Here is a 24,827-nt window from a genome sequence, read left to right as displayed (position 1 = left end):
ACACCAACCAGCCCCACAAGGAGAAATCCCTTAGCTGAAAATAACCACCTGCCTCTGACTACGGCTAATTTTTGAATGGCAAAGCAGAGCGATAAATCCCAAAGCAGGGCATGCATGCATGATGGGAGACTTCCAACCTTTTGAATAATGAGCAGATTATTTAGGATAGATGCATCTCAATAATAGATGTGTCTAATACAGCCTAAAGGACAGAACGGGCATTCGGGCAATATTCTATTCTATTCTGCCTGAATTTAAAGCACCACTTAGAGCCATCAGGGGTTAGAACCATAGAGAGCCCATTACAAGTCTTTCTCTGGCTTCCAGCCAATGCCTTTCCTCTGCTGCTGTTCTCGATGTAGTTACCTCTAAGCGCACACAAGGGAGAACGAAAATGGGATGAGCGCTAAGGGCAGGGGGAACCCCCTGCAGAAATAATGTGATTTCATGGTTCACGCAAAGGGGACTTCTATATACTCTGAACATCCAAGCACGGATATTATGCTATAACTGAATTAGCTTCAGTTAATTTCATTGCACGCAGGTTGTACATTGACAATCAAGGTACAATATTATTGTTATTAACTGAAACACAAATTGCACTCATTGACATCTGTGTTTGCTGCAAAATGCTTTAGCATTTATGCACACACATTTACCAGCCAAATGCACCCACTCACCTACTCAAAGGTTTACTTCATCCCCTCCGACATTTCTCTGATGAAAATAGGGACCATCCTGTTCTATGTCAGGGAAGCTTCTCCTGCATTCGATCTCAGCACACACATAACCATCACATACGCATTGACATCGGTCACCTTGTGGACCTCTCCTCCGAACCTACCTCACAGGGTCGTTGTAAAGAAAACACATGCGAGGGAAAGGGATCATGTGCAACACCTTCCACAGATAAATGGAATGAAGTAAATGTTTAGCAGGAAGCTTCCTTGAGTCCCTGTCAGGGAAAAAGGAGGGAAACAACAAGCAGCAGCAGCAGCAGCAGCAGCAACAACAACAACAACAACAACAACAAACAACAACAACGGAAACTATGAGAATGACCAGGAACACACCAGAGACCGAGAGTACATCCTATTGAACTCAGTGGGACATAGTTCTGAGTAAAGGTACTTAGTTCACAGTGTAAGTTGATCCAGTTACCTGGGTCACAGTGTAAGTTGATCCAGTTGATCCAGTTACCTGGGAGCAAGCTCCATTGAATACAGTGGAACTTACTTATGAGTAGACAGTGTAACTGGAAGGACAGATCGTGAAGTTGAGGCTCCAAGACTTTGGCCACCTCATGAGAAGAGAAGACTCCCTGGAAAGACCCTGATGTTGGGAAAGATGGAGGGCACAAGGAGAAGGGGACGACAGAGGACGAGATGGTTGGATAGTGTTCTCGAAGCTACCAGCATGAGTTTGACCAAGCTGCGGGAGGCAGTGGAAGACAGGAGTGCCTGGCGTGCTCTGGGTCATGGGGTCATGAAGAGTCGGACACGACTAAACGACTAAACAACAACAACAGACAGTGTAAGGCTCCATTTGCAACAAAGGAATAAACACTCACACATTTCCTAAGAAATGGCCGGCTGCGGAAGCACTGCGGTGAAAGAATTTAAAGTGGAATGGTGACCTTTCCTTCAAAATTATAGAAAGGACTTTGTATGCAAGCTTTACCATTTCCTACATTTGGATCAGGTGTTTTATTTTCAGGATAAACAGGACTCTGGTTTTGCACCCACACAACCATTATAATCGCTATCTAAGACATGGAGGAAAAAGGAAAATGGGGGCATTCCAGGGTCATGTCAGAAACCAGGACAGCTTCTGTAATTCCAGGACTGTCCCTGGAAATCGGGACACTTGGAGGGTATGTTATTTGTCTCAGAGGGAGCAACCAAGTCCATTTTGATGCCTCTGAATTGGCCAGGCTTGGTATTCTTTTCTGAAAGTTTTTCTCACTGATAGAAAGCACTGATGCCACCAGGACTGGAGTTTGGGGCAGAAGTCGAGGTCCCCATTCAGCAGAACGAACAGGAAGGTTCCCTGTGTACAGCTGGGCTGAATGGGTGAATAAGTGAATAAGCCTGTTACCATTAAATGCCAAAGTTCAAATATCCATGGAATATCTGCACAGCTAGAACATATTTGGACAATATTCGCTGTCTATGTTTGTATGCACTGAGACCCCCCTTAGTTGGCTTGACAGACGATCAGGGATTAAACGTGAGTCATTATGCCTGATAGCATAATGGGTCACGAAAACAAGATGTTTTCATGCATGGGGCTTAAATCATTTTCCGCGTTTCCTGTTTTGGCAACGTGGACAAGATGTGCTGCTTGCTTCCTGCAAGCTCGCTGGAGTTCGCTGGTGCTCCCTAGTGGCTTGGCAATGGGAAATGCGCAAGAGGTCTTCCAGCATCTAACCTTCTTTGACCGACATGAAAAAGTTAAGCTGGCGTCTCCTGCCCATGTGTCTATGCTGCCAAACCACTTGCTCTGGGGTGGGACTGCCTTGGCAAATACAGGACACGAATCCATCGTTCACGGTCCAGCCAGTCTTGCCTGGAAGGTCATAAGAAGAGTTGGGACTGAGTTTAGAAGCTTATTCTCGAGCAAAACATCTCAGGAATTTTGTGGGAAGCCAAAAGAGTTTTGATAAGGTTTGCAAAATTCCTAAGGACTGGGCTGGAAGGCTTTGCAACAGCCTTAAATTGCGCCAAATTCTGCCCAAAGCAAAATTGGAGGTTCCCGCTTGAGCTAAACATCTGTGGAATTTTGAGGGAAATGTAAAGTCTCTTGATAAGGCCACCATAGTAAGTTAAAGGGTAAAGGTAAAGGACCCCTGGACGGTTAAGTCCAGTCAAAGGCGACTATGGGGTTGCGGCACTCATCTCGCTTTCAGGCTGAGGGAGCCAGTGTTTGTCCACAGACAGCTTTCCAGGTCATGTGGACAGCATGACTAAACTGATTCTGGTGCAATGGGACACTGTGACGGAAGCCAGAGAGCACAGAAACACCATTTACCTTCCCGCTGCAGTGGTACCTACTTATCTACTTACACTGGTGTGCTTTCGAACTGCTTGGTTGGCAGGAGCCAGGACAGAGCAATGGGAGCTCACCCCGTTGCGGGGATTCGAACCGCTGACCTTCTGATCAGCAAGCCCAAGAGACTCAGTGGTTTAGACCACAGCACCACCCGCCACCATAGTGCAGGGGTTGAGCTCATAGTTACAGAACAGAAAGCTGGGCACTTTGAAAGCTGGCATTCCCATCCTGACAACCATGTGAAATAATCTATCCGGAATTGTTTTCTTTGCCCAGCCATGGACATCTGGCTCTCCAGAGTTGTTCCAAATATACCCACTGAGCTGCATCAGGAACTGAAGGCATTGTCCTTGTGTAGAATCATTCTTTGTCAGCTGTCAGAGGCAGGAAAATCAACATGATAGATACATCCTCTGGCTCGGCTGAAAACTGTGAGTCACTTTAGTAATCCAGCTTAAAGTGATGGACGACTTTCCAGTTCTGCTGTAAGGCATAGTTGGCTGACGCAGACACTTCCTTCTGGGAGAGCAGAGAAGGAGGCAGGGCTGGAATCTGCTACCCTGTGTGATGCCCAATGACCCTATCCTGATAGAAACTGCTTGGACTCTGACATTAATGGAGTGATGGGCTATATCACTAGGGCAGGGTTTCCCAAACTTGGGTCTCCATCTGTTTTTGGACTACAATCCCCATCATCCCTGACCACAGGCCCTGTTAGCTAGGGATGATGGGAGTTGTGGTCCAAAAAACAGATGGAGACCCAAGTTTGGCAGATCCTGCTCTAGGGGAACCAAATAGAAGCCCATAGCAGATGCAAAGCAAGGAGAAGACTGCTGAATTAGGCCAATACCCCACATACTTCCAATGGCTTCAAATTACAAGGAAGGAGATTCCGGCTGAACATCAGGAAGAACTTTCTGACAAAAAGAGCTGTTCAGCAGTGGAATGGACTCCCTCTGGAGCTTGTGAGGTCTCCTTCCTTGGAGGTTTATAAGCAGTGGTTAGATGGCCACCTGTCATAGATGCTTCAGTTGAGAATCCTGCATTGCAGGGGGTCCCTTCCAACCCTTAGGGTCCCTTCCAACCCAATAATTCTACGATTATGATTTGTTCATATCTCACGTTTCTCCCATCATGGTGTCATGGAACCCACCATTCAGAAAGCTGGAGAAGAACTTTATTGCTTTTCCTCAAGAAGAGCAACAGGACACTTTGTAGTGCCGCCTAGTGTGCAAAAATATAATGACACTACCTGCCTAGAGTTAGCCGATGCCTTCCCATCCAGACTTGAACCTCTTTAGGTGCCTCCATTCACCCCAAGCTTCGAGGGTGTATCATATTCCCCAAGCCATGTTTTATAAAACTGAAAAGCCCTCAAAGCTGTATCCTTTCCTTATAGTGAGGCTGCTTTTTAATAAATGGAAACGACACCCTCTCGATGTATATGACTCTGCTTTTTAAATATATAAGGAGAAAGGAAGGAAAGAATCCTACTTATTGTTAGGGAATGGGTAGAGGATTCAACGTTCAGGAGGCTAGGAAATCATTTTCTTTTCTTTCTCCTGCAAGAACAGGGTCCTCTTGACTCCACCCAGATAAAATTAAGTCCAGTGCCACCTAGTGTCTAACTACAGAATGACACCATTTACACATTTATTTATTTATTTATTTATTTATTTACTTACTTACTTACTTACTTACTTACTTACGGCCTCCTTTCAGTTCACAAAATGAGCTCATGGCTATCATATGGTGACTTGCAAGCAACCACCCACTTCTCATAGATAAATATTGTAAAAATGTTTCCTGTTCCAACTTTCGTTAGTACTGACTGGTGTGCTGGTTGGCTATTTCCCTCCCCCACCTTTTAAAACCTGTTATGTGGTTTCTATCTTTATCTTTCTTTTGATATATCTAAACACTTTAGGACAAAAAACCTTCCTCTTTGAGCTTGGTGGCAACAGCACCGGCGGAAGAAACAGGGACGTTCCGGGATCAGATCAGAAGCTGGGATGGCTTTTGTGATTTTGGGACTGTCCCTGGAAAACAGGGACACTGGAGTGAGAGTTTTGGATTTTGGATTTGATATCCCGCTTATATGTGCCAAGACAACTGGTAGTTGCTTGGCAACTCCCTGATCCTTTAATGTGTGTGTGTGTGTGTGTACACACCGTTGTGCCAAGTTGACCTAACTCAAGGTTTGACTTAGCGTATCATCTGAACCTGTTGAGAGCGTATTAACTTATGGTCTCTGTGTGTGGTTTGGGAGCTGCAGGGTCAGGGAAAAAACAATTCTGTCCAGGGTTGTAAAGACTGTGGCGAGAATAATTGGGTGCACTCTTCCCACCTTGGATCAAATCTATGCTTCCAGGTGCTGTAAGAAAGCTGCAGAGATAGCGCAGGATAGTGCGCACCCCAGAAATGATCTGTTTCAGCTTCTGCCTTCTGGAAGAAGGTACTGGGTTATAAAGACTAGGACTAGCCGCCTGAGAAACAGTTTCTATCCAAATGCGATTTTGGTTTTAAACGCAGTGTAAGGTAGTCTCTGTGGGAGTATATTGTATTCAGTTATGGGGTATCAGAGTTTTTAGGGGGTTAACGAGGCTGGGATAGCAGGCTTGTTGGTTTTTGAATGTCTGATGTAGATTTTTCAATTTAGTTGTTCTGTATGGGACAATGACAATAAAGATTATCGTATCGTATCGAATCATATCGACTTGCGGTGAAGCTCTTTCTGGTGAACCCTCACACCAGACCCTACCTGGGATCTGCCTTTTGCATCATGCTTTGCCCGCATCTCATGAATGCCCCTGCTCTTGTACCTTAAAGGTAAAGGGACCCCTGACCATTAGGTCTAGTCGTGACCAACTCTGGGGTTGTGGCGCTCATCTCACTTTACTGGCCGAGGGAGCCAGCGTACAGCTTCTGGGTCATGTGGCCAGCATGACTAAGCTGCTTCTTGTGAACCAGAGCAGCGCACGGAAATGCCGTTTACCTTCCTGCTGGAGCGGTACCTATTGATCTACTTGCACTTTGACATGCTTTTGAACTGCTAGGTGGGCAGGAGCAGGGACCGAGCAATGGGAGCTCACCCCGTCGTGGGGATTCAAACCGCCGACCTTCTGATCAGCAAGCCCTAGGCTCTGTGGTTCAACCCACAGCGCCACCTGTGTCTCTATTGCTCTTGTGCCTTGGCTCTCCAAAATTATTCAGGTGGTGCTTTCCCCTTCGTGGCTGATCTCTGCGCCAAGGAAAGCCGAATTGTTGCACTTGAGGCTGTTGTTTCAAAGGCTGGAGCGGAGCCAGAGAAGGGAAAGAAATTGGCAGCCTTTCCCCCCACCATCGTAGCACTTGATGGGGCTTTCGAACTGGTCATTACCACCCAAAGAGACGGAGCTGGCAGGTTGGTACCCCAGCATGCAGGCTGAATTACAGAACCAGGGCGAACAGAACTAGCGTGGAAAGTGATGGCGCGCAGACCACCTACATGCTGGACTGCAAAATGTTATGCTTCAGGCTCTCTGAAAGCTGCCTGGTTGCCATATGTCGGCTGAGTATTCCCTTCCACAGAACGGCCTAGGTAATCCAGCAGCCTGGGCCCAGCTCATATTTCATCCTGGGCTGCTGCTGTGTTTATAAGAAACAGAACTAAAGCAACGGCACGATGTCGGAGGATGATAGATAGGTTTTTTTGCTGAAGGAGCACGGAGGAAAATACGGCTTCCTGGCAGGTGACTGCATCCTTTCGGCGATTTCCACTCTGGTAGTGAACCGAGAGAGCAGCCCTGTCTGAGTTTTCCATTTAGGAAAGGGGTTGGGCGCACGCCAGCTCTTTCAAAACGCCTGCCCTCTGCGCAAAGAGCCCATAGCGCATGGAAAGCATTTCCTAAAGCCCTTTAAAATGGAATATTGCTTGCAAGTACACGCCGTTCTCTGCAGCGAGCTTGTCTTTCAGAAGGGCATTCCTGGATCTCCACCAGGAGAGAGACAAAGCGAAATCTTTAGTTTGGGAAAAAAGCAACAACAAACCTCAACTTAAAAAAAAAAAAGAAGGGGCAAGTTCCGAACTGTCTGCGAGGGCAGCTGGCTAAATTATCTCATTTCCAAATGCAAAAAAACCCCCTCTAGCATCACAAGTTCCTTAACACACATATTCGGAGGCAGCTAAGTCATAACAGCCAGAAGCAGGGATTTTAATTAACTCAGAGCCAAGCAACATGGTTTGGAGAATCAAATGGTGCAGCTCTAGAACAGGGGTCAGCAAACATTTTCAGCAGGGGGCTGGTCCACTGTCCCTCAGACCATGTGGAGGGCCGGACTGTATTTTGAGGGGAAAAATAAAATGAACGAATTCCTATGCCCCACAGATAACCCAGAGATGCATTTTTAATAAAAGCACACATTCTACTCATGCAAAAACACACAGATTCCCGGTGTTATGTACTGAGGTTCTCACCCTGGGGCAGCAGGGGGATACTGTAGATAATTTTCACCCAGGTCCACATATGCAAATAAAGGGTTGAAAGTGACGTTCAGTGATTGGATAGTTACAGAAAGTGGTTACAGTTGCGTTGTACTGGAGCTCTATATAAGCAGGCTGGCTGAACCCTTCAGTTCTGTTCTGGCCTGTGAATAAACAAGAGCTGTTTGAAGAATCGCTGTGTCGTCTGATATGTTCACCCACAACTTAACACCCAGACCATCCGCGGGCCGGATTTAGAAGGCGATTGGGCCGGATTCGGCCCTTGGGCCTTAGTTTGCCTACCCATGCTCTAGAAGTACATCACTTCAGACTACAGGTGTGGGTGCTGCATTTTTAAAAACACCTCTCCATTTTTATCATTTTTAAAGCAAACTCTCTAGCACACTGGTCTTCAACTGGTGATTCACTCAGGACCCACAACCATGTCATGGCCTGATCTAAGGTGGGTCGCAGTACTGGGGTTTCAACTTCTCTGTATGCAATTTAGGGGTGAAAGTGGTTCACACGATGGAAAACCTCTGCTCCAGCACATTAGAATGTCAGCATGCCGGGGGGAAACCTCTTTCCATGTGTGTAAACTTTTACAGTCGTACCTTGGTTGTCAAACGCCTTGGTACTTGTCCGTTTTGGCTCCCAAACGCCACAAACCTGGAAGCGAGTTTCCGGTTTGCGAATGTTTTCTGGAAGCCGAACGTCCGACGTGGCTTCCGCGGCTTTCAGTTTAGTTCAGGAAGCTCCTGCAGCCAATCGGAAGCCGCACCTTGGTTGTCAAACATTTTCGGAAGTCGACCGGACTTCCGGAATGGAATCCGTTCGACAACCAAGGCACGACTGTATTGATGTATTCCTTGGGCAACATTCAAACATCCCCGTCTGTATCCAGCAATCTAAATCCAGCCAGCGAGGAACCATAATGTGCACATTGGGCAAGATTTAATAGACACAGGTGCAAATTAGGAAAAATGGGCAATTGAATGCTGATGAAGTTTCATGAAAAGCATTTTTTTTAAAATTGCAAACTGATGTGGAAATGTGGAAAACAGAACTTATGATTAGGTAGATGTTATACACTGAAGTTCTCACCCTGGGCCAGCAGGGGATGCTGTAGATAGTTATGCAAATAAGGGATCGAAAGTGACGTTCAGTGATTGGATAGTTTTAGAAAGTTGTTACAGTAACGTTGTACTGGAGCTCTATATAAGCAGGCTGACTGAACCCTTCAGTTCTGTCCTGGCCTGTGAATAAATAAGAGCTGTTTGAAGAATTGCTGTGTTGTCTGATATGTTCACCCACAACTTAACAGTAGAGCATCTGCTTTGCATGCAGAAGGTCTCGGGTTCAACCCTTGGAATTTCTAGGTAGGGCTGGGGAAAAGCTCCCTGAAACCCTGGTAGGCTGCTGCCAGCCAGTGTAGGCAATAGGGAGCAAGGTGGAAGTCATAGTAGGGTAAAGGGACCACTGACCATTAGGTCCAGTCGTGACCGACTCTGGGGTTGCGGTGCTCAGCTTGCTTTATTGGCCGAGGGAGCCGGCGTACAGTTTCCAGGTCATGTGGCCAGCATGACTAAGCAGCTTCTGGCGAACCAGAACAGCGCATGGAAACGCCATTTACCTTCCTGCCAGAGTGGTACCTATTTATCTACTTGCACTTTGATGTGCTTTCGAACTGCTAGGTTGGCAGGAGCACAGACCGAGCAACGGGAGCTCACCCCGTCGCGAGGATTCGAACCGCCGACCTTCTGATCGGCAAGTCCTAGGCTCTGTGGTTTAATCCACAGCGCCACCCGCGTCCCTGGAAGTCGTAGTACTGTTACACAAATTGATGCAGCAGTTCCTAGTGCTACTTTATGCAAGATCCCACCCCCCCAAAATGAATTCCTTCCTTCCACCACCCACTGTTCTGACTGTATTTAAGACTTTGGTTTCTTCTGAGCCCATTTCTCTTTCTTCCCTTCCAAAGTTTATGTATATTTTTTATTTAAAAAATGCTTCTGGCCGACATGAAGAAAAAAGATAAAACTGTAAGCTAGGAAAGAACGCTGTTCTTCCCTTCCTGCTAGATATTTCTAGATCTCCAGAAATACTTTTCTGAGGTTCAGACTTCAGCCACAGAGCTTGGCCACAGCGCACCAGGGGTTTGGAATGCACAAGCTGAAACAGCTCTTTAATTTTCAAAACAGAAATGTAGGCAATCGTTACATAAAGCAGCCTAGATTATTCCCCCCCCCCCCTTTCCTCCCCTTCAGGAGATTTGTCTTTCAGTGGAAAAAGGCTGAGTCATTTTTGCCTGAAAAATCACTTTGCTGGGCGAGATTATTCCTTTGCTGTTGCTGGCTTTGCTTATTTATTTTTAGTGCTAACGCTTGTTTAATTTATTTTTTTTAAAAGAGGGGGGAAAAACTGTGCATGCCACCAACTGAGGAAATGCAATTTTTCTTCAGAGGGTTGTGAGTTGCTCTGATGATTTTAGCAAGCAGCTGAAACGGTGACAACAGAAAGTCAGAATTCACAAAAGAAACCATTCATTGTTGTGGAGGAGAAGGGCTAGGCATCAGTTGTGGCCCACAAGCCCTCTCTGTCTGGCCCCCAGAACCCTTCCCAGTCAAACCCCTTCTCCCCTGGCAGCACACCTTGCTCTGTGCCTGAGATGGTCCATTGGCCTAATCCAGAAGGCTAATGTTCTTATAACTCCCAAGGGAAACTTTTACATCAGCATCTATGGTGGCATCAGTTTTGCAGTCCCAGTTACAGTTCCCATCATTTCCAGATAGAGCAAGGGAATTCAAGACAGAAGATGCCAAAATCTTCCACAAGACTGGACTGGTTACTCCAGAGGCTCAGTTTCTTGCTGCTATCAAATGAACCTCACCAACTTGGGGAGCAAATCCTGGAGGAGAAGAAGAGTTTGGATTTTATATCCCGCTTTATCACTACCTTAAGGAGTCTCAAAGCGGCTAACAATCTCCTTTCCCTTCCTCCCCCACAACAAACACTCTGTGAGGAGAGTGGGCCTGAGAGACTTCAGAGAAGTGTGACTGGCCCAAGGTCACCCAGCAGCTGCATGTGGAGGAGCGGGGAAGCGAACCCGGTTCACCAGATTACGAATCTACCACTCCTAACCACTACACCACACTGGCCGTTGCCACTACTGAGTGGCAGCTTTCCTCAACCTTGTGCCCTCCAGATGTTCTGAGCTACATCTCCCATCACCCCAGACAGAATGCCCAGTGGCCAGGGATTTGGGAAATTTAGTCTAACAGAATTTTGAGGGCACTACGTTGGGTGAGATAGATAAAGTGAGCTAGATGGATTGGCTAAGTATACCAGGGGAGCAGAATAAAAATCTCTTTTCTTTTTACTGCCAGCAAAAAACAAAAAGCAGAATATTAAAAACACGATAAAACATCAAACATAAAAAACTTCCCTAAACAGGGTTGCCTTCAGATGTCTTCTAAAAGTTAGGTAGTTGTTTATTTCCTTGACATATGATGGGACAGCATTCCACAGGGTGGGTGCACTACTGAGAATGCCCTCTGCCTGGTTCCCTGTAACCTCACTTCTCGCAGTGAGGGAACCACCAGAAGGCCCTCGGAGCTGGACCTCAGTGTCCGGGCTGAACGATGGGGGAGGAGACGCTCCTTCAGGCCTGCCATGGCAGGTAGGACTGCTATTTTTCTAGAAAAAGAGGTGTGGAACTCACCATGAATGAGGCCTCCCTTGTTCTCTTGTAATAGCAATGGTGCCAACCAGAGAGGTGCCATAACTGAGTTCTGGCAAATTCTGGCTAAAAAAAGACTTGTCTCCTTTTGCAACCCACAGCCTCCCTGAAACTGCTCCAGAGAGCTGGAGGAACCCCTAGAAAACATTTAAGGTTCAACTGCCACTCCAGTCTGTTTCTGTGCTTGGAATTAAGGGGGGGGCACCATCTCGTCCTTGGGTTGAAGCAGCAAAGTGCCCTACCTAAGAAAGCTGCTACCACTAGCCTGTGTTCTGGAAAGCAAAGCATTTTTCAAACCGTTTTCATCTCTCTTAAAGAAACCCTGATGGTCTGTTTCCAGCTTGGTTTAATCTATGCCTCAGGTTTTATTATAGTGGACTCGTTTCCTCCTTCATTAACTCCCCTCCCTGCCAGTCCTCTAGGTGTGCATATTCTGGCACTGAAGTGAGACTGAAAATAATCAGAATTTTTGCTGACTCGTTCATTCGAGTAGGTGCGTGATGTGATTTTGCACATCCGACGCTTTTATTCCGGCAGGTGTGCTTGGCTGTTGGATGACTGCTCTCCTCCTTGAACACGGTGATGGGGTCTTAGATCTCTCTGGCTTCAAAATCAGTCACTACAGCAAACCCCCCACCACCAACGATAACTGCAAGATTAGCAATTGCAGGAATTGCTCAACATTACATTATGGGCACGTGACATCATTATCCCGTTGGCTGCCAGCCATTCCCTCCTTGTGGAGCAATGCAGAGTTCTTACTTCTTTATTCGTATTGGCTGGCAAGGTCAGTAAAATCAATGGGAAAATATGCGACTTTCAGAGACAGCCGAACCTGAAAGCCAACTTCGGGTGCGCTTGCTATCGATGAGCTAATGTAACTTTGAGAGGCAGCCCCTTCATCCTTTTCACACTGCAGCTAATATCATCATCATCATCAAACCTTTTATTGGCATCACATACAAACATCCAAAACAAATCAATACAGAATTACCATTTCCCCAGTGGCACAAAACATTTGCTAAAAGGAGGCAGAGCAGTCTATCGTCACATCTCTAGGTCTCTAGGGAGATCAGACGTCTGCAGTGTATTTCGATGACAAAAAACAAAATAGAGATATTTAGCCACTAACGTGGTGAGCTCCTGATCATTCCCCAGTAATAGAAAATGTATGACCTCTGACTCTGGTTTCCATTTAGGGAAATTTAGAAATTGCTGGCGGAGATCGGCATATAGTTTACAATTCAGAATCATATGTGTAAGGGTTTCCACCAGGTGGTCTTCACATGGGCAAGTTCTTTCTCCTTCCACCCTGCCTGAGAACCTTCCCCAAAGGAGGTTTGATGAATTTGAATTAAAGCTGGCCAGCGAAAATGCCTTTCTTTCTTGAGGGTTAAGCAGAAATTCAAGGTAATTGTGGTTAGATTCATGTGCCCAAGAAAGTTGAAAATAAAGAGGGGAACATGTTTTCTCTGAGCATGTTATGTAGAGCAGCTAATATTGGTTGATATGCAAGCAACAGAGCCTTGAATCTACCTTTTCCCCAGGTTTGCATTTAGCAATGTTTGGAAAAAATAAAAATCAGTTTATGTTATTTATGTTGGAGAGGGAAACTACGTTCAAAGCTGTAAGCAACTACAAAGCAGGAAGGAGCAGGAGGAAGAGGAAATCGTGAGCTACAGATGATACACAGTAAACATAAAAGGTAAAGGTAAAGGTACCCCTGCCCGTACGGGCCAGTCTTGACAGACTCTAGGGTTGTGCGCCCATCTCACTCAAGAGGCCGGGGGCCAGCGCTGTCCGGAGACACTTCCGGGTCACGTGGCCAGCGTGACATCGCTGCTCTGGCGAGCCAGCGCAGCACACGGAAACGCCGTTTACCTTCCCGCTAGTAAGCGGTCCCTATTTATCTACTTGCACCCGGGAGTGCTTTCGAACTGCTAGGTTGGCAGGCGCTGGGACCGAACGACGGGAGCGCACCCCGCCGCGGGGATTCGAACCGCCGACCTTTCGATCGGCAAGCCCTAGGCGCTGAGGCTTTTACCCACAGCGCCACCCGCGTCCCATCACACAGTAAACATAAGAACATACAAAAAGCACTGCAGGATCAGACCCATGGTCCATCTTGCCAAATTCCCACGGTGGCTAACTTGATATGTCTGTAATGAGGTTGAGGGTACGTTTTATCATATGTGGTGGACTTGTAGAAGGGTATTGGGAAATAATTTATAATGAATTGAAAAAAGTGTTTAAAAGCTCCTTTCCAAAAAAACCAGAGTCCTTTTTGTTGGGGATAATTCAGGTGGAAATTCCCAGGTGTCAAAAAAGGTTATTTATGTATGCCAATTGTCAGGGAACCGCCATCGGCTCAGGGGCGAGAGGGGAAAAGCTGGATGGATTACAGAGAGCCCCCAAAGATCGTGGGAAGCAGACCTCCTCAGCGGAGGAAGGAAGCCACACCTCTAGTGGGGAGGAGCTTCAGGGCTCGGAGGAGGCGAGGCGGTGCCAGGACACCTTGCCTGGGCAAAGCAGGGAGGAGAGAGGTCCCCTGTTACCCACGCCCTCCTTGCGCAGTAAGCTTCCGCGCCGAGAGGGGAGGCGCAGACTGGGCATCAAGAAACTACTCTGCTGGGGAAGGTTTAAGGACCGCCCACTCACAGATTCTGCCAGTGAATGAGCAAGACACGGAATAGAGGCGCTCTGCATTCCAAAGGTTTTTATCACCAATAAGAAAGCTTTAAAACAGACTATTTGAAGCATATTGCCTTATTGCTCTCGAGCAACCAACCTATACCTCTAACACCAATACGGCAGTCTGTGTTTTGTTAGCCCAAAAATGGAAAACGAGCAAGGTTCCAACCAAAGAAGAATGGCAACTTAAACTGATGGAATATGTACAGCATGCAGATTTAAAATATAGAATAAGAGAACAAGAAGAACACACGTTTAAAGACGATTGGACAATGCTTATTGAATATATGGGTGAGAAGTGTGTGCATGTGAAAACACTGGTAGCATTAAGATAAATTCAACAGTGTAAATAAATTTGATGGATGTAAGACTGGACTACTGAATGGTCTGGATTATGTAAAATGTAAACTGGCATGCAAACTGAACCACGGAAGGAGAAGAAGGAAAGGCATCGATTTCAGATTGTTTAAATGAATATTTTAAAATGTAAATTAATAAATTAATAAAAATTATTATAAATAAATAAAGGCAGAATAAGTCACGGGGTGGGGGAAGGATGTGCCTGTTCCACATCAACGGTTGGAAGCAGTATGCCCCTGAAAACCAGTGGCTGAGATTCATCATCATCATTTTTAATTTGTATACCGCCTTTCTATCTTACCATACTCAAGGGGGGTTACAAGCTGAAACAAAAAATGTACATCTTATAACAGTCTAATGCAATACAAAAATGTGATAATAAAACATAACTTTAAAACAGGCAACCTCCATCGAAAAAGTAACATTCAGCAATCATTAGAATAGTATAAAATAATAATATCAATGTATAAAAGTTAAACAGAAATCCACTCAACAGTTACAATAATATCTAAACTATAATCAATAAAGCAATGGCAAGCCACAGTACATAAAACAATACAAAAAGGTAACAATACAATACAAAAGGGTAACTCTTCTGAAAAAAGAAAAGAACTGGGGTTAAGGTTTCTGTTGTTATCACAGAACACATCCAGATCCATCGTAGCAGCGAATGTAATCAATAGAGATGAGAGATGAATTAATAAATCAGCTGGTGTTCTCCTCCATACTTAAAGGAGTATTTTTTAAAAAACAAACAAACAAACCCACCACAGTATAAAGTATTCATTTGATCTGGATCCAACACAGAATATGTTATTATGGGCACTGTTGAAATGCTTGCAGGAAACTCTCCAGCTCTTAATGTCTGGAGTAGCTGAGTCTTGATTTTATATTGCCTTTATGGCAATGTTTGGCAGGCTTTCGATGTCTTAACTAGCTCCATTGTATACAGCATTCTTCCTCTGTGCTGTCATTCTCATGACAGATAAATGGGGATCTACTTAGAGAAACTCCCACAGTGGGACCAGGGATGTACAGAGGAATTAATCCCAGCCCGTCCCATTTCCATGTGCATTCTTTAAAGAAGAAATCTTTGAAAATCTGTAGGGAAATAGGAATCCAGATGAAAACCAGCATTTCGAAAAGCAAAAAAACAACCAAGAACAACAATGTGCAAAGCAGTCTGTGCTCCAAGAGGTTTGCAAAATGGCTCCTTTCCATTCTCGGCAGTGGCTGAGAAGCTGTTTTGCCTTCTTCTACACCCAAGTAGAAGGAGAAGGGGACGGCAGAGGACGAGATGGTTGGACAGTGTTCTCGGAGCTACAAACATGAGTCTGACCAAACTGCAGGAGGCAGTGGAAGACAGGAGTGCCTGGCGTGCTCTGGTCCATGGAGTCACGAAGAGTCGGACACGACTAAACGACTAAACAACAACAACAACAAAACACCCAAGTAGGGCTGGGAATGTCTCCAGCCTGATTCTCTGGTCCATCGGTGTGGACATTTATGAGCTAGATGGAGCTTCCCTGCCATCTAAGGTGTCCAGCGTGGGGAGTCCTCTCCTCCCCCTGGGAACTTCACAGACAAGAATTAATGAGAAGTTTACATTTTATTGTCCTTTTTATTCAGTCATCTGGTTGCAAGCAAAAATCCACATCTCTCCACAAGGAGAGCAGTTGGCTACTCTAAATCTTATGCCTTCCATCCCCCGCAACATCCTGGGCACCAATGGGAATTTCATCCTCCTCTCTGCATTCTTTGTTCTCTAATACGGACGGACCTCCTAGTTTGTGGGGAGGGAGGGTCCCCCACATTCTCTAATGAAATCTCTGCTATCTGTTCCCTCCCTTCTGTTTCTCTTGCCATTATCTCACAGCTAGGTAACTCCTGTCTAAGCTGCTGGAAGTTGAGCAGTTGAGGGAGTGGTGCAGGAAAAACAACTTACTCCTTAACTTAAAGAAAACAAAAGAGATTATTGTGGACTTTAGGAAATGTAAATCGAATATTCAGCCACTTATTATTGAGGGGAAGTGTGTGGAACAGGTTTCGGTGTTTCGATTTCTGGGAATGGAGTTGAGAGATGACCTAATTTGGGGAGGAAACAGTAAAGACCTGATGAAGAGAGCACAGCAGAGGTTATATTTTCTGAGAATCCTCTGTGTATGTGATTTGGAGCTGCATGGTCATGGAAAAAACAATGCTGTCCAAGGTTGTAAAGACTGCAGAGAGAATAATTGGGTGCATTCTTCCCACCTTGGATCAAATCTGGTGTTATGTACTGAGTTGAATAGGATCCAGAATGCAGCAGTCTGATTGGTCCGCAGGAGCTACTCAATCCAACTCCAGGTGGAAGTGAATCCGCAACCTGATTGGCCTACAGGAGAATCCCGGAATTTAGCCAATCACATGGGGCCCATTGTGTAAATAATGTATATAAAGCAGACATTTCGGGGGAACTTCCATTCCTCCTCACTACTATGAGCTGAATAAAGAGCATGAAATCCACACTTGACTCCGAGTATATTTCATCTATGCTTCCAAGTGCCATAAGAAAGCTGCAGGTAGTGCAGGATAGTGCGCACCCCGGAAATGATCTCTTTCAGTTTTGGAATCCACATCCAGCTGAATCCATCCCCATCGCTAACTAAAATGGGAGAGGATATTGTCCTTGTGATGTAGGAACAGGTCAAGGTTATTGAACATGTCTTCCTCCACTGCCCATTTTACGCAGCAACCCATGACAAATGGAGAGGTTAAATTGTTCTGACTCCTACAGGGTTTCCTTTTTATTGAATAGCTGTGGGCATGACAGAATGGAGAAAGTAGCAGAATACCTGAGGAACACCATGAAACTGTTGAAGATTACTGCTCCGTGATTGCAGTCATGGGATTGTTGTTTATCACATGACGGTGTATGTTTCGACTCCACAGAGTGGGAAGTGACGGAGACAGGATATTTGTGTTACTGTGTTCCGTGAAGTGGGACTATTGTCCTTTGTTCTTTTTCTCTTTGCTGCCTGATGCTAGAGAGAGAGGGAGCCATGTTGGAGGGCTCCATGTGGGTTTATAAGTAAATAAAGTAGATTAGCCAAAATGCTGAGTTGCTGAGGTCTGTCACGCAAGCTGCGAAGACTCTGTGTATCCCTAAGTGTGCCAGTGTCTGTTGGCATTGGTCGTTGTGATGTTCAGGCAGAAGAAAGCTTTTGAAGCTCCCGAACGATCGACCTGGAGGAAGGGTACATGCCAGTCGGGCATGTGTCTCTGCCAGGTTCCTAATCGAGTGTAGGACGAGCTCCTGACAGAAACTACATTGTCATAAGACTCGAGTACAACCTTTTAACCTTATTAGGTCTGTATAGTTTTATCTCAAAGCATCTCCTCCTGTGAACAGATGCCAATTCAATGCTTAGATTCATCTATTCCTGCCTTCTCTGTATGCCAGTAAAGGTTGACTGGTTGATTGATTGATTGATTGATTGAACTGAAAATTGCTTAAAAAGGGAATGGATATTTCAATGGAGGAAAATGCACTTTGTGCCAAAAACTTGCTCATGAGGTAGGTCGTTCTGTGGGTAGCCCTAATGAGCCCTAATCTGTGGCCAAGCGCAAGTTCTAAACTGACAGCTGGAGACTGTTCTTGCTGTCTTGCCCTTGATAAAGAGAACTCCCTCCTCGAAGCATCCTCACCCCCAAATCAGACCAGGAGCCGAGCATGGGACAACATCCAGGCCAGGTGTTCTGGTTTTTCAAGATGTGGCCTGGATGCTGCTGAAGAGCAAAGGCAATGAATTATCATTCTAAGGTGCACACAAATTTAAATACCCAAACTTATTCCCCCCCCATCTGAAATAACACCTTCTATTTTTAATTCAGTATGAACTGCCCAGATACTACTGACATGTCTGGGTGAGATATTCATCTTCCTTCCCGGAGCTTGCCTCGAGACAAATTCCCCTGCGCTGAGCAAACGTGACATAAATCTTCTTTATATCCAGTTTTGTGGGAACTCTTTGCCGTTTTACAGCTTTGCAGCTTGGGCAGTCCGCCCTTCAGTCATTTCACCTGCAAGGTGTGTGTGTATGTGTGTGTGTGAATGGATACATTATACCCCATGCATAGGTCTGGCAGAACACAGGGAGTTGCTCTAGACTGAATCAGACCATTGGTCCACCGAGCTCAATATTACTGTACTTGGTTTGCTGTAGCTCACAGGGGCTTCAGACAGAGATTTCTCCCAGCTGGAGATACCAGGAACTGAACCTGGGACCTTCTGTGTGCAATGTAGATGTTGTACTGAGTTATGGGTCTTCCCCATGGTGTAAGGGAAGAAGAGAAGAGAAGAGTTTGGATTTGATATCCCGCTTTATCACTACCCGAAGGAGTCTCAAAGCGGCTAACAATCTCCTTTCCCTTCCTCCCCCACAACAAACACTCTGTGAGGTGAGTGAGACTGAGAGACTTCAGAGAAGTGTGACTGGCCCAAGGTCACCCAGCAGCTGCATGTGGAGGAGCGGGGAAGCGAACCCGGTTCACCAGATTACGAGTCTACCGCTCTTAACCACTGCACCACACTGTATTTGAGGTTTTATGAGGGTCCCATGCTCATGGCACTACTGTTCGGCATCATTTGCTGAAGAGCATTCAGTTGACCTTCGTTTGTCTGAACACGCACCTGCATATGTATTTATTCAAAGAGGTGATTAACAGCTGAGCCGCCGTGTTTTTACCAGTTTCTGCTGTTAATGACTGTTTTCGTCCGTGGTTTCATATTGTTTCTTCTTGTTTCCATGCACTGTTGTTTCCTTTTTCTCCCAGCCTTTGTAAGCAGCTCTGCAGGCCCACTGAGCAGAAGAGCTTGGCAAATATTAACAACAACAACCGTGGCGTCAAACAATAGAGGCTGAGATTACCAATGTGTGCAGCTCTCCCTGTCCGCTCATCACATCATTAACCCTACTTTTTATGTTGGTTTCCTGGATAACTTATGCAACAAAGAAAAGGAAAAAAGGGTAATGGAGAATAATAGACTTTGTAGAGTTGGAAGGGGCCAGGAGGGTCATCTAGTCCAACCCCTGCAATGCAGTAATATTTTGCCCAAAGTGGAGTTTGAACCCATGACCTTGAAATTAAGAGTCTCATGCTCTTCCAACTGAGCTATCCCAGCTGTCAAGGAAAGCTATGTCTGGAGGGGAGAGCTGGAAATAATAATAATAATAATAATAATAATAATAATAATAATAATATTTCTACCCTGCCCATCTGGCTGGGTTTCTCCAGCCACTCTGGGAGGCTTCCAACAAAAGATAAAAATTATTATTACTATTACTATTATTAGAATTTATATACCGCCCTATACCCGGGGGTCTCAGGGCGGTTCACGGAATAAAATCAAGATATAAAACCATAAAATACCTAATAAAAATAAAAAAAAACAACCACCCAATTGCCCCCCCCAAAAAAAAAACATTTTAAAAGGGCATAGGATGTAAATCAGATTGACCAAACGCCTGGTTGAAAAGGAACGTTTTTGCCTGGTGCCTAAAGGTGTATAAGGAAGGCGCTAGGCAAACTTCCCTGGGGAGAGCATGCCACAGATGGGGGAGCCACTGCAGAGAAGGCCCTGTTCTTGTGTTGCCACTCTCTGGACTTCCCGAGGAGGAGGCACACGAAGGAGGGCCTCAGAAGATGATCTCGGGATCCAAGTAGGTTCATATGGAAAGAGGCGGTCCTTGAGGTATTGTGGTCCTGAGGTGTTTAAGGCTTTATAGGTCAAAATCAGCACAAAACCAGAGAAGGGCAACACCTGAGAGACTTCAGTTTTGTCTCCCCCCCCCCACCCTTTAGGTATTTAGCTAGGAGCTAAAGGGCTCTTGACCATCAGACGAGTCAGAAGAACATAAGACAAGGTCTGATGGATCAGTCCAAAGACCAGCATTGAGTCCAACACCCTGTTCTCACAGATGCTTGTGTGAAACCTGCAAACAGGTCCCAAGCACAATATCCTGTTCAAGTTAGCATCTATGATTACCACACATCCCTTGCTCAAAACATGGGAACGTTTTTCATGCTGTTATTAATGGAAGTCCCTGATGCTGGTATTGTCCATTTAACAGAGCCTTACGACCTTCAACCAGTGATGGTAATGATTGCTTATTGCGTGATGGAGGCTCCTCCATTCATAACCACAGACCTTCAGCAACAAAGAAATAGCCATTTCTCTGTGCTTATGTTGCATTCTGCAGTTTATCTCATAAGCATGACAGGTGCTTTGCGATAAAACTCAGCTACATACAGAATTGTCGCCATTTTCTATCCATTTATCATATGGGACAATATCTCGGAAAACATGTGCAAGGACTTTCCGCCTCGGGTTGACGGGCCGGAGGTAGGAAGAAGATATATGTCTGGAAGCCAACAGAAAGAAAGCTGATGCAATCAACATAAATTCTGGGGTTCTGGTTGCCTCAGCTCAAAAAGGATATTGTAGAGTAGGAAAAGGTTCAGAAAAGGGGCAACTTCCCTATGAAGAATGCTTACCACATGGTATGTGACCACTTTGGCAAGAATTCTCTATGCACAGAAATGGAAGGAGAACACCTTCAAAGGAAGATGGTTGATGAAAACCTTGGAATACAGTGGTACCTCTGGTTACATACTTAATTCGTTCCGGAGGTCCATTCTTAACTTGAAACTGTTCTTAACCTGAAGCACCACTTTAAGCTGCTGCTGTGCCACCGGAGCACAATTTCTGTTCTCATCCTGAGGTAAAGTTCTTAACCCGAGGTACTATTTCTGGGTTAGCGGAGTCTGTAACCTGAAGCGTCTGTAACCCGAGGTACCACTGTATGCAGAAATGTTGACATTGACAGCAGTGATCAGAGACACAAATTTAGAATCTTTTAAAGAAGACTGGAAACCCTTTTCCTGAAATCCACTCAACCTGGAGGGTAGGACTTGAAACCTCCAAGTTACAAGAAAGGCAATTCCAGCTAAGCAGACAGTAAGAGAAGTTTGACAGTGAAACAGACTCCCTCGGGAGGTGGTGGGTTCTCCTTCCTTGGAGGTTTATAAGGAGAGGTTGGATGGCCATCTTATCAGGGATGCTTTAGTTGAGATTCCTGCATAGCAGGGGGATGGAATAGATCAGGGGTTGGCAAGTTGCGGCCCATGGGCTGGATGCGGCCCACGAAGACCGTTTTACCGGCCCACAAGCCACCCCCAAACCGAGCAGCCCGCTCAGCAAGTCCCCCCGCGTGCTGCGCTAAACCAGCGCAGTGCAGCACGGGGACTCGCCGAGCAGCTCCCGAAATTGCGTCTGCGCACGTGCAGATACCGAAAATCGCATCTGCGCATGGCCAGGTGCGATTTCCAGCATCTGGGCATGCACAGAAGCGATTTTCGGCGCCACAGATATGCACAGATGCAATTTCCGGCGTGGCCCAAGGACGATCTCCACGGGAGTGGTCCAGCCCATGGCCGGTAAGCCTTGCTGACCCCTGGACTAGATGACCCTCGGGTCCCTTCCAAGATTTTATGATTCTATGAGCCACCTTGGATGGACATGAATACTTTTAAAATTCTGCATCTCATACGTACCAATCCTTTCCCCCTGGGTGAGTCCCACTCACTTTTCTGCCTAGACAAAGGAAGTTCCTCCACTGCATTTAATATTTCATTTCGTGTATTCATCGGAGCCTTTCTCTGACTGATGGCTTTAATATTCATCGTTCTCGCCTTTGCATATCTTTTGTCTTGGCTGGTTCACGTGGGACTTGTGTCAGGTGGCAGCAATTTCTCTCTTTGATACAGCTGTTGTTAAGTGACAGGACTTAATAAGATTTGATGAGTGGGTTTCATTTGTTTCAAAGAGCAACGGCGTGGTGATCGACTGCGCTCCCATTTCAACACCTCTGTTGGGTGGAGCGCATGTAAGATCTAATATTTAGGTTACTGGCAGGATGGAGGGCTCCGTCCCTCAGAAGGTATGAATTACTCCTTCTTCTCTTCTTAAAGCATTCTCCTTTTCATCCTATCCAAATACGGCTGATTTCTAAGAGATTAATCACTGGTTTTATTTGTACTTAATGGGAAGCAGAGTGAACGGCTATAGCAGGCTGTCAGGATCAAGTATCTCAGATGCCTTCTAGGGTCTCTGACGAAACATGGCCAGCTCCATGGGGACATTGCTTTCTGGGCGGGAGTTGATCACAGTGTGGATTTGCCAAGCGTGCCTTCCTCTTAGCACATTTCTCCCTTGTATTCTGAGTTCGAGTATCTTCGACGCCCATGACACCTTTGGCAAAGGCTGTTCTCCAACCGGAGCGCTTGCAGGCCAGTGTTTCCCAGTTGTCAGTGTTTATACTACATTTTTTAAAGATTTGCCTTGAGACACCTTTTGGATGTTGAGTGATAGCCCAAGCTTTTTGTAAGCTTCTGCAAAGATATTTAGGATGCTTTGGAAGAAGAAGAAGAAGAAGAAGAAGAAGAAGAAGAAGAAGAAGAAGAAGAAGAAGAAGAAGAAGAGGAGTTTGGATTTGATATCCCGCCTTTCACTCCCTTTAAGGAGTCTCAAAGCGGCTAACATTCTCCTTTCCCTTCCTCGCCCACATCAAACACTCTGTGAGGTGAGTGGGGCTGAGAGACTTCAAAGAAGTGTGACTGGCCCAAGGTCACCCAGCAGCTGCATGTGGAGGAGCGGGGAATCAAACCCGGTTCTCCAGATTACAAGACTACCACTCTTAACCACTACACCACACTGGCTCTACGTTGCCATCAGCATACTGAAGCTCTACAAGAAGCTCTACAAGAAAGAAGATTCCACCTAAACATTAGGAAGAACTTCCTGACAGTAAGAGCTGTTCGACAGTGGAATTTGCTGCCAAGGAGTGTGGTGGAGTCTCCTTCTTTGGAGGTCTTTAAGCAGAGGCTTGACAACCATATGTCAGGAGTGCTCTGATGGTGTTTCCTGCTTGGCAGGGGGTTGGACTCGATGGCCCCTGTGGTCTCTTCCAACTCTATGATTCTATGATTCTATGATTCTATGATTCTCTATGACGGAAGTTACGGTAACCTTACTCTTTGCTTTCAGCCTGCTCAGTCTCCTTCATTATACCTTTCCCAGCAATTCAAGGTCCTTTTTTGAGATCTCAGGCAGGCAGGGTCTCACAGGAAGGGATGTAGCTCAGTGGCAGAGCACCTCCGTTTCCATGCAGATCGAAGGTCCCAAATTCAATCCAGGTAAGGCTGAGAGAAAGGGACGTGGGTGGCGCTATGGGTTAAACCACAGAGCCTAGGACTTGCTGACCAGAAGGTTGGCGGTTTGAATCCCCATGACGGGGTGAGCTCCCGTTGCTCGGTCCCTGGTCCTGTCCACCTAGCAGTTCGAAAGCACATCAAAGTGCAAGTAGATAAATAGGTACTGCTCAGGCGGGAAGTTAAATGGCGTTTCCGTGCGCTGCTGTGGTTCGCCAGAAGCGGCTCAGTCATGCTGGCCACATGACCTGGAAGCTGTACACTGGCTCCCTCAGCCAATAAAGCAAGATGAGCGCCGCAACCCCAGAGTCGGTCACGACTGGACCTAATGGTCAGGGGTCCCTTTACCTTTTAAGGCTGACAGAGTCTCCTGCCCGAAATCCTGGAGAGCTGTTGCCAGCCAGTGTAGACAATAATGAGCTAGATGAACCATTGGTCCGATTTAGTATAAGGCAGCTTCCGATGTTGTTCAGTGTTCCAGGCAGCCCTCTCCTGATCCCTCTAACCCAGCACCTTCTGCATTCTACCTGGGATAGCTCAGCTGGTACAGCATGAGGCTGTTAATCTTAGGGTTATGGGTTCGAGTCCCCCATTGGGTGAAAGATTCCTGCATTGCAGGGGGTTGGACTAGATGATCCTCATGGTCCCTTCCAACTCTACAATTCTATGATTCTGTGTGATGACCTTCCCCTGGATCTCTCCACAACATCTATCTAGTTGGGTGGGTCTAGACTTGAAACAAAGAAATATAGCTTGCAGCGAAGTTTACGGTAGAACCTCTTGCCACCATCCACTGTGGGCATCTTGGCAGCTCCACAGAACATGGAATTCTTTGCCCCATACAGAATTTCACACCAACAAAGAACCACGAGATGAACCTTCCCCCTTCTTGAAGCTTTGGAGGTTTGTTTTAGATGTGAGACAAACACATAAACAGAAATACAATGGAATTGACTTTGGTCCGGCCAATAAAAGGATGTCCGTGGCCTAAAAATTGCACACTGACTGTTTTTGGCTGCTCTCCCAGGACTGCTCTTCACAGCACACCCACAGCATTAGCGATTCCTGTAGAGACTCCATTTTTATTTCCTTGCACATAGTTGCATAGACTTCAGCTCCACAAGCTCTGCCAGGGCACCTTCTGTATCCACAAGGGTGACCCACTCCTGTTCTGCACTCAGGTTCCATGAGGCATTTGCCTCGGGCAGCTGAAACTAAGTGTCCTGGAGCAGCAACAAATTGTCATGTACATTATTATTGCTGTGTATTTCC

The sequence above is a fragment of the Podarcis muralis genome, chromosome 8 (assembly GCF_964188315.1).
Source record: "Podarcis muralis chromosome 8, rPodMur119.hap1.1, whole genome shotgun sequence".
NCBI classification, from domain to species: Eukaryota; Metazoa; Chordata; class Lepidosauria; order Squamata; family Lacertidae; genus Podarcis; species Podarcis muralis.
Note: the sequence above shows the minus strand (reverse complement) of the source record.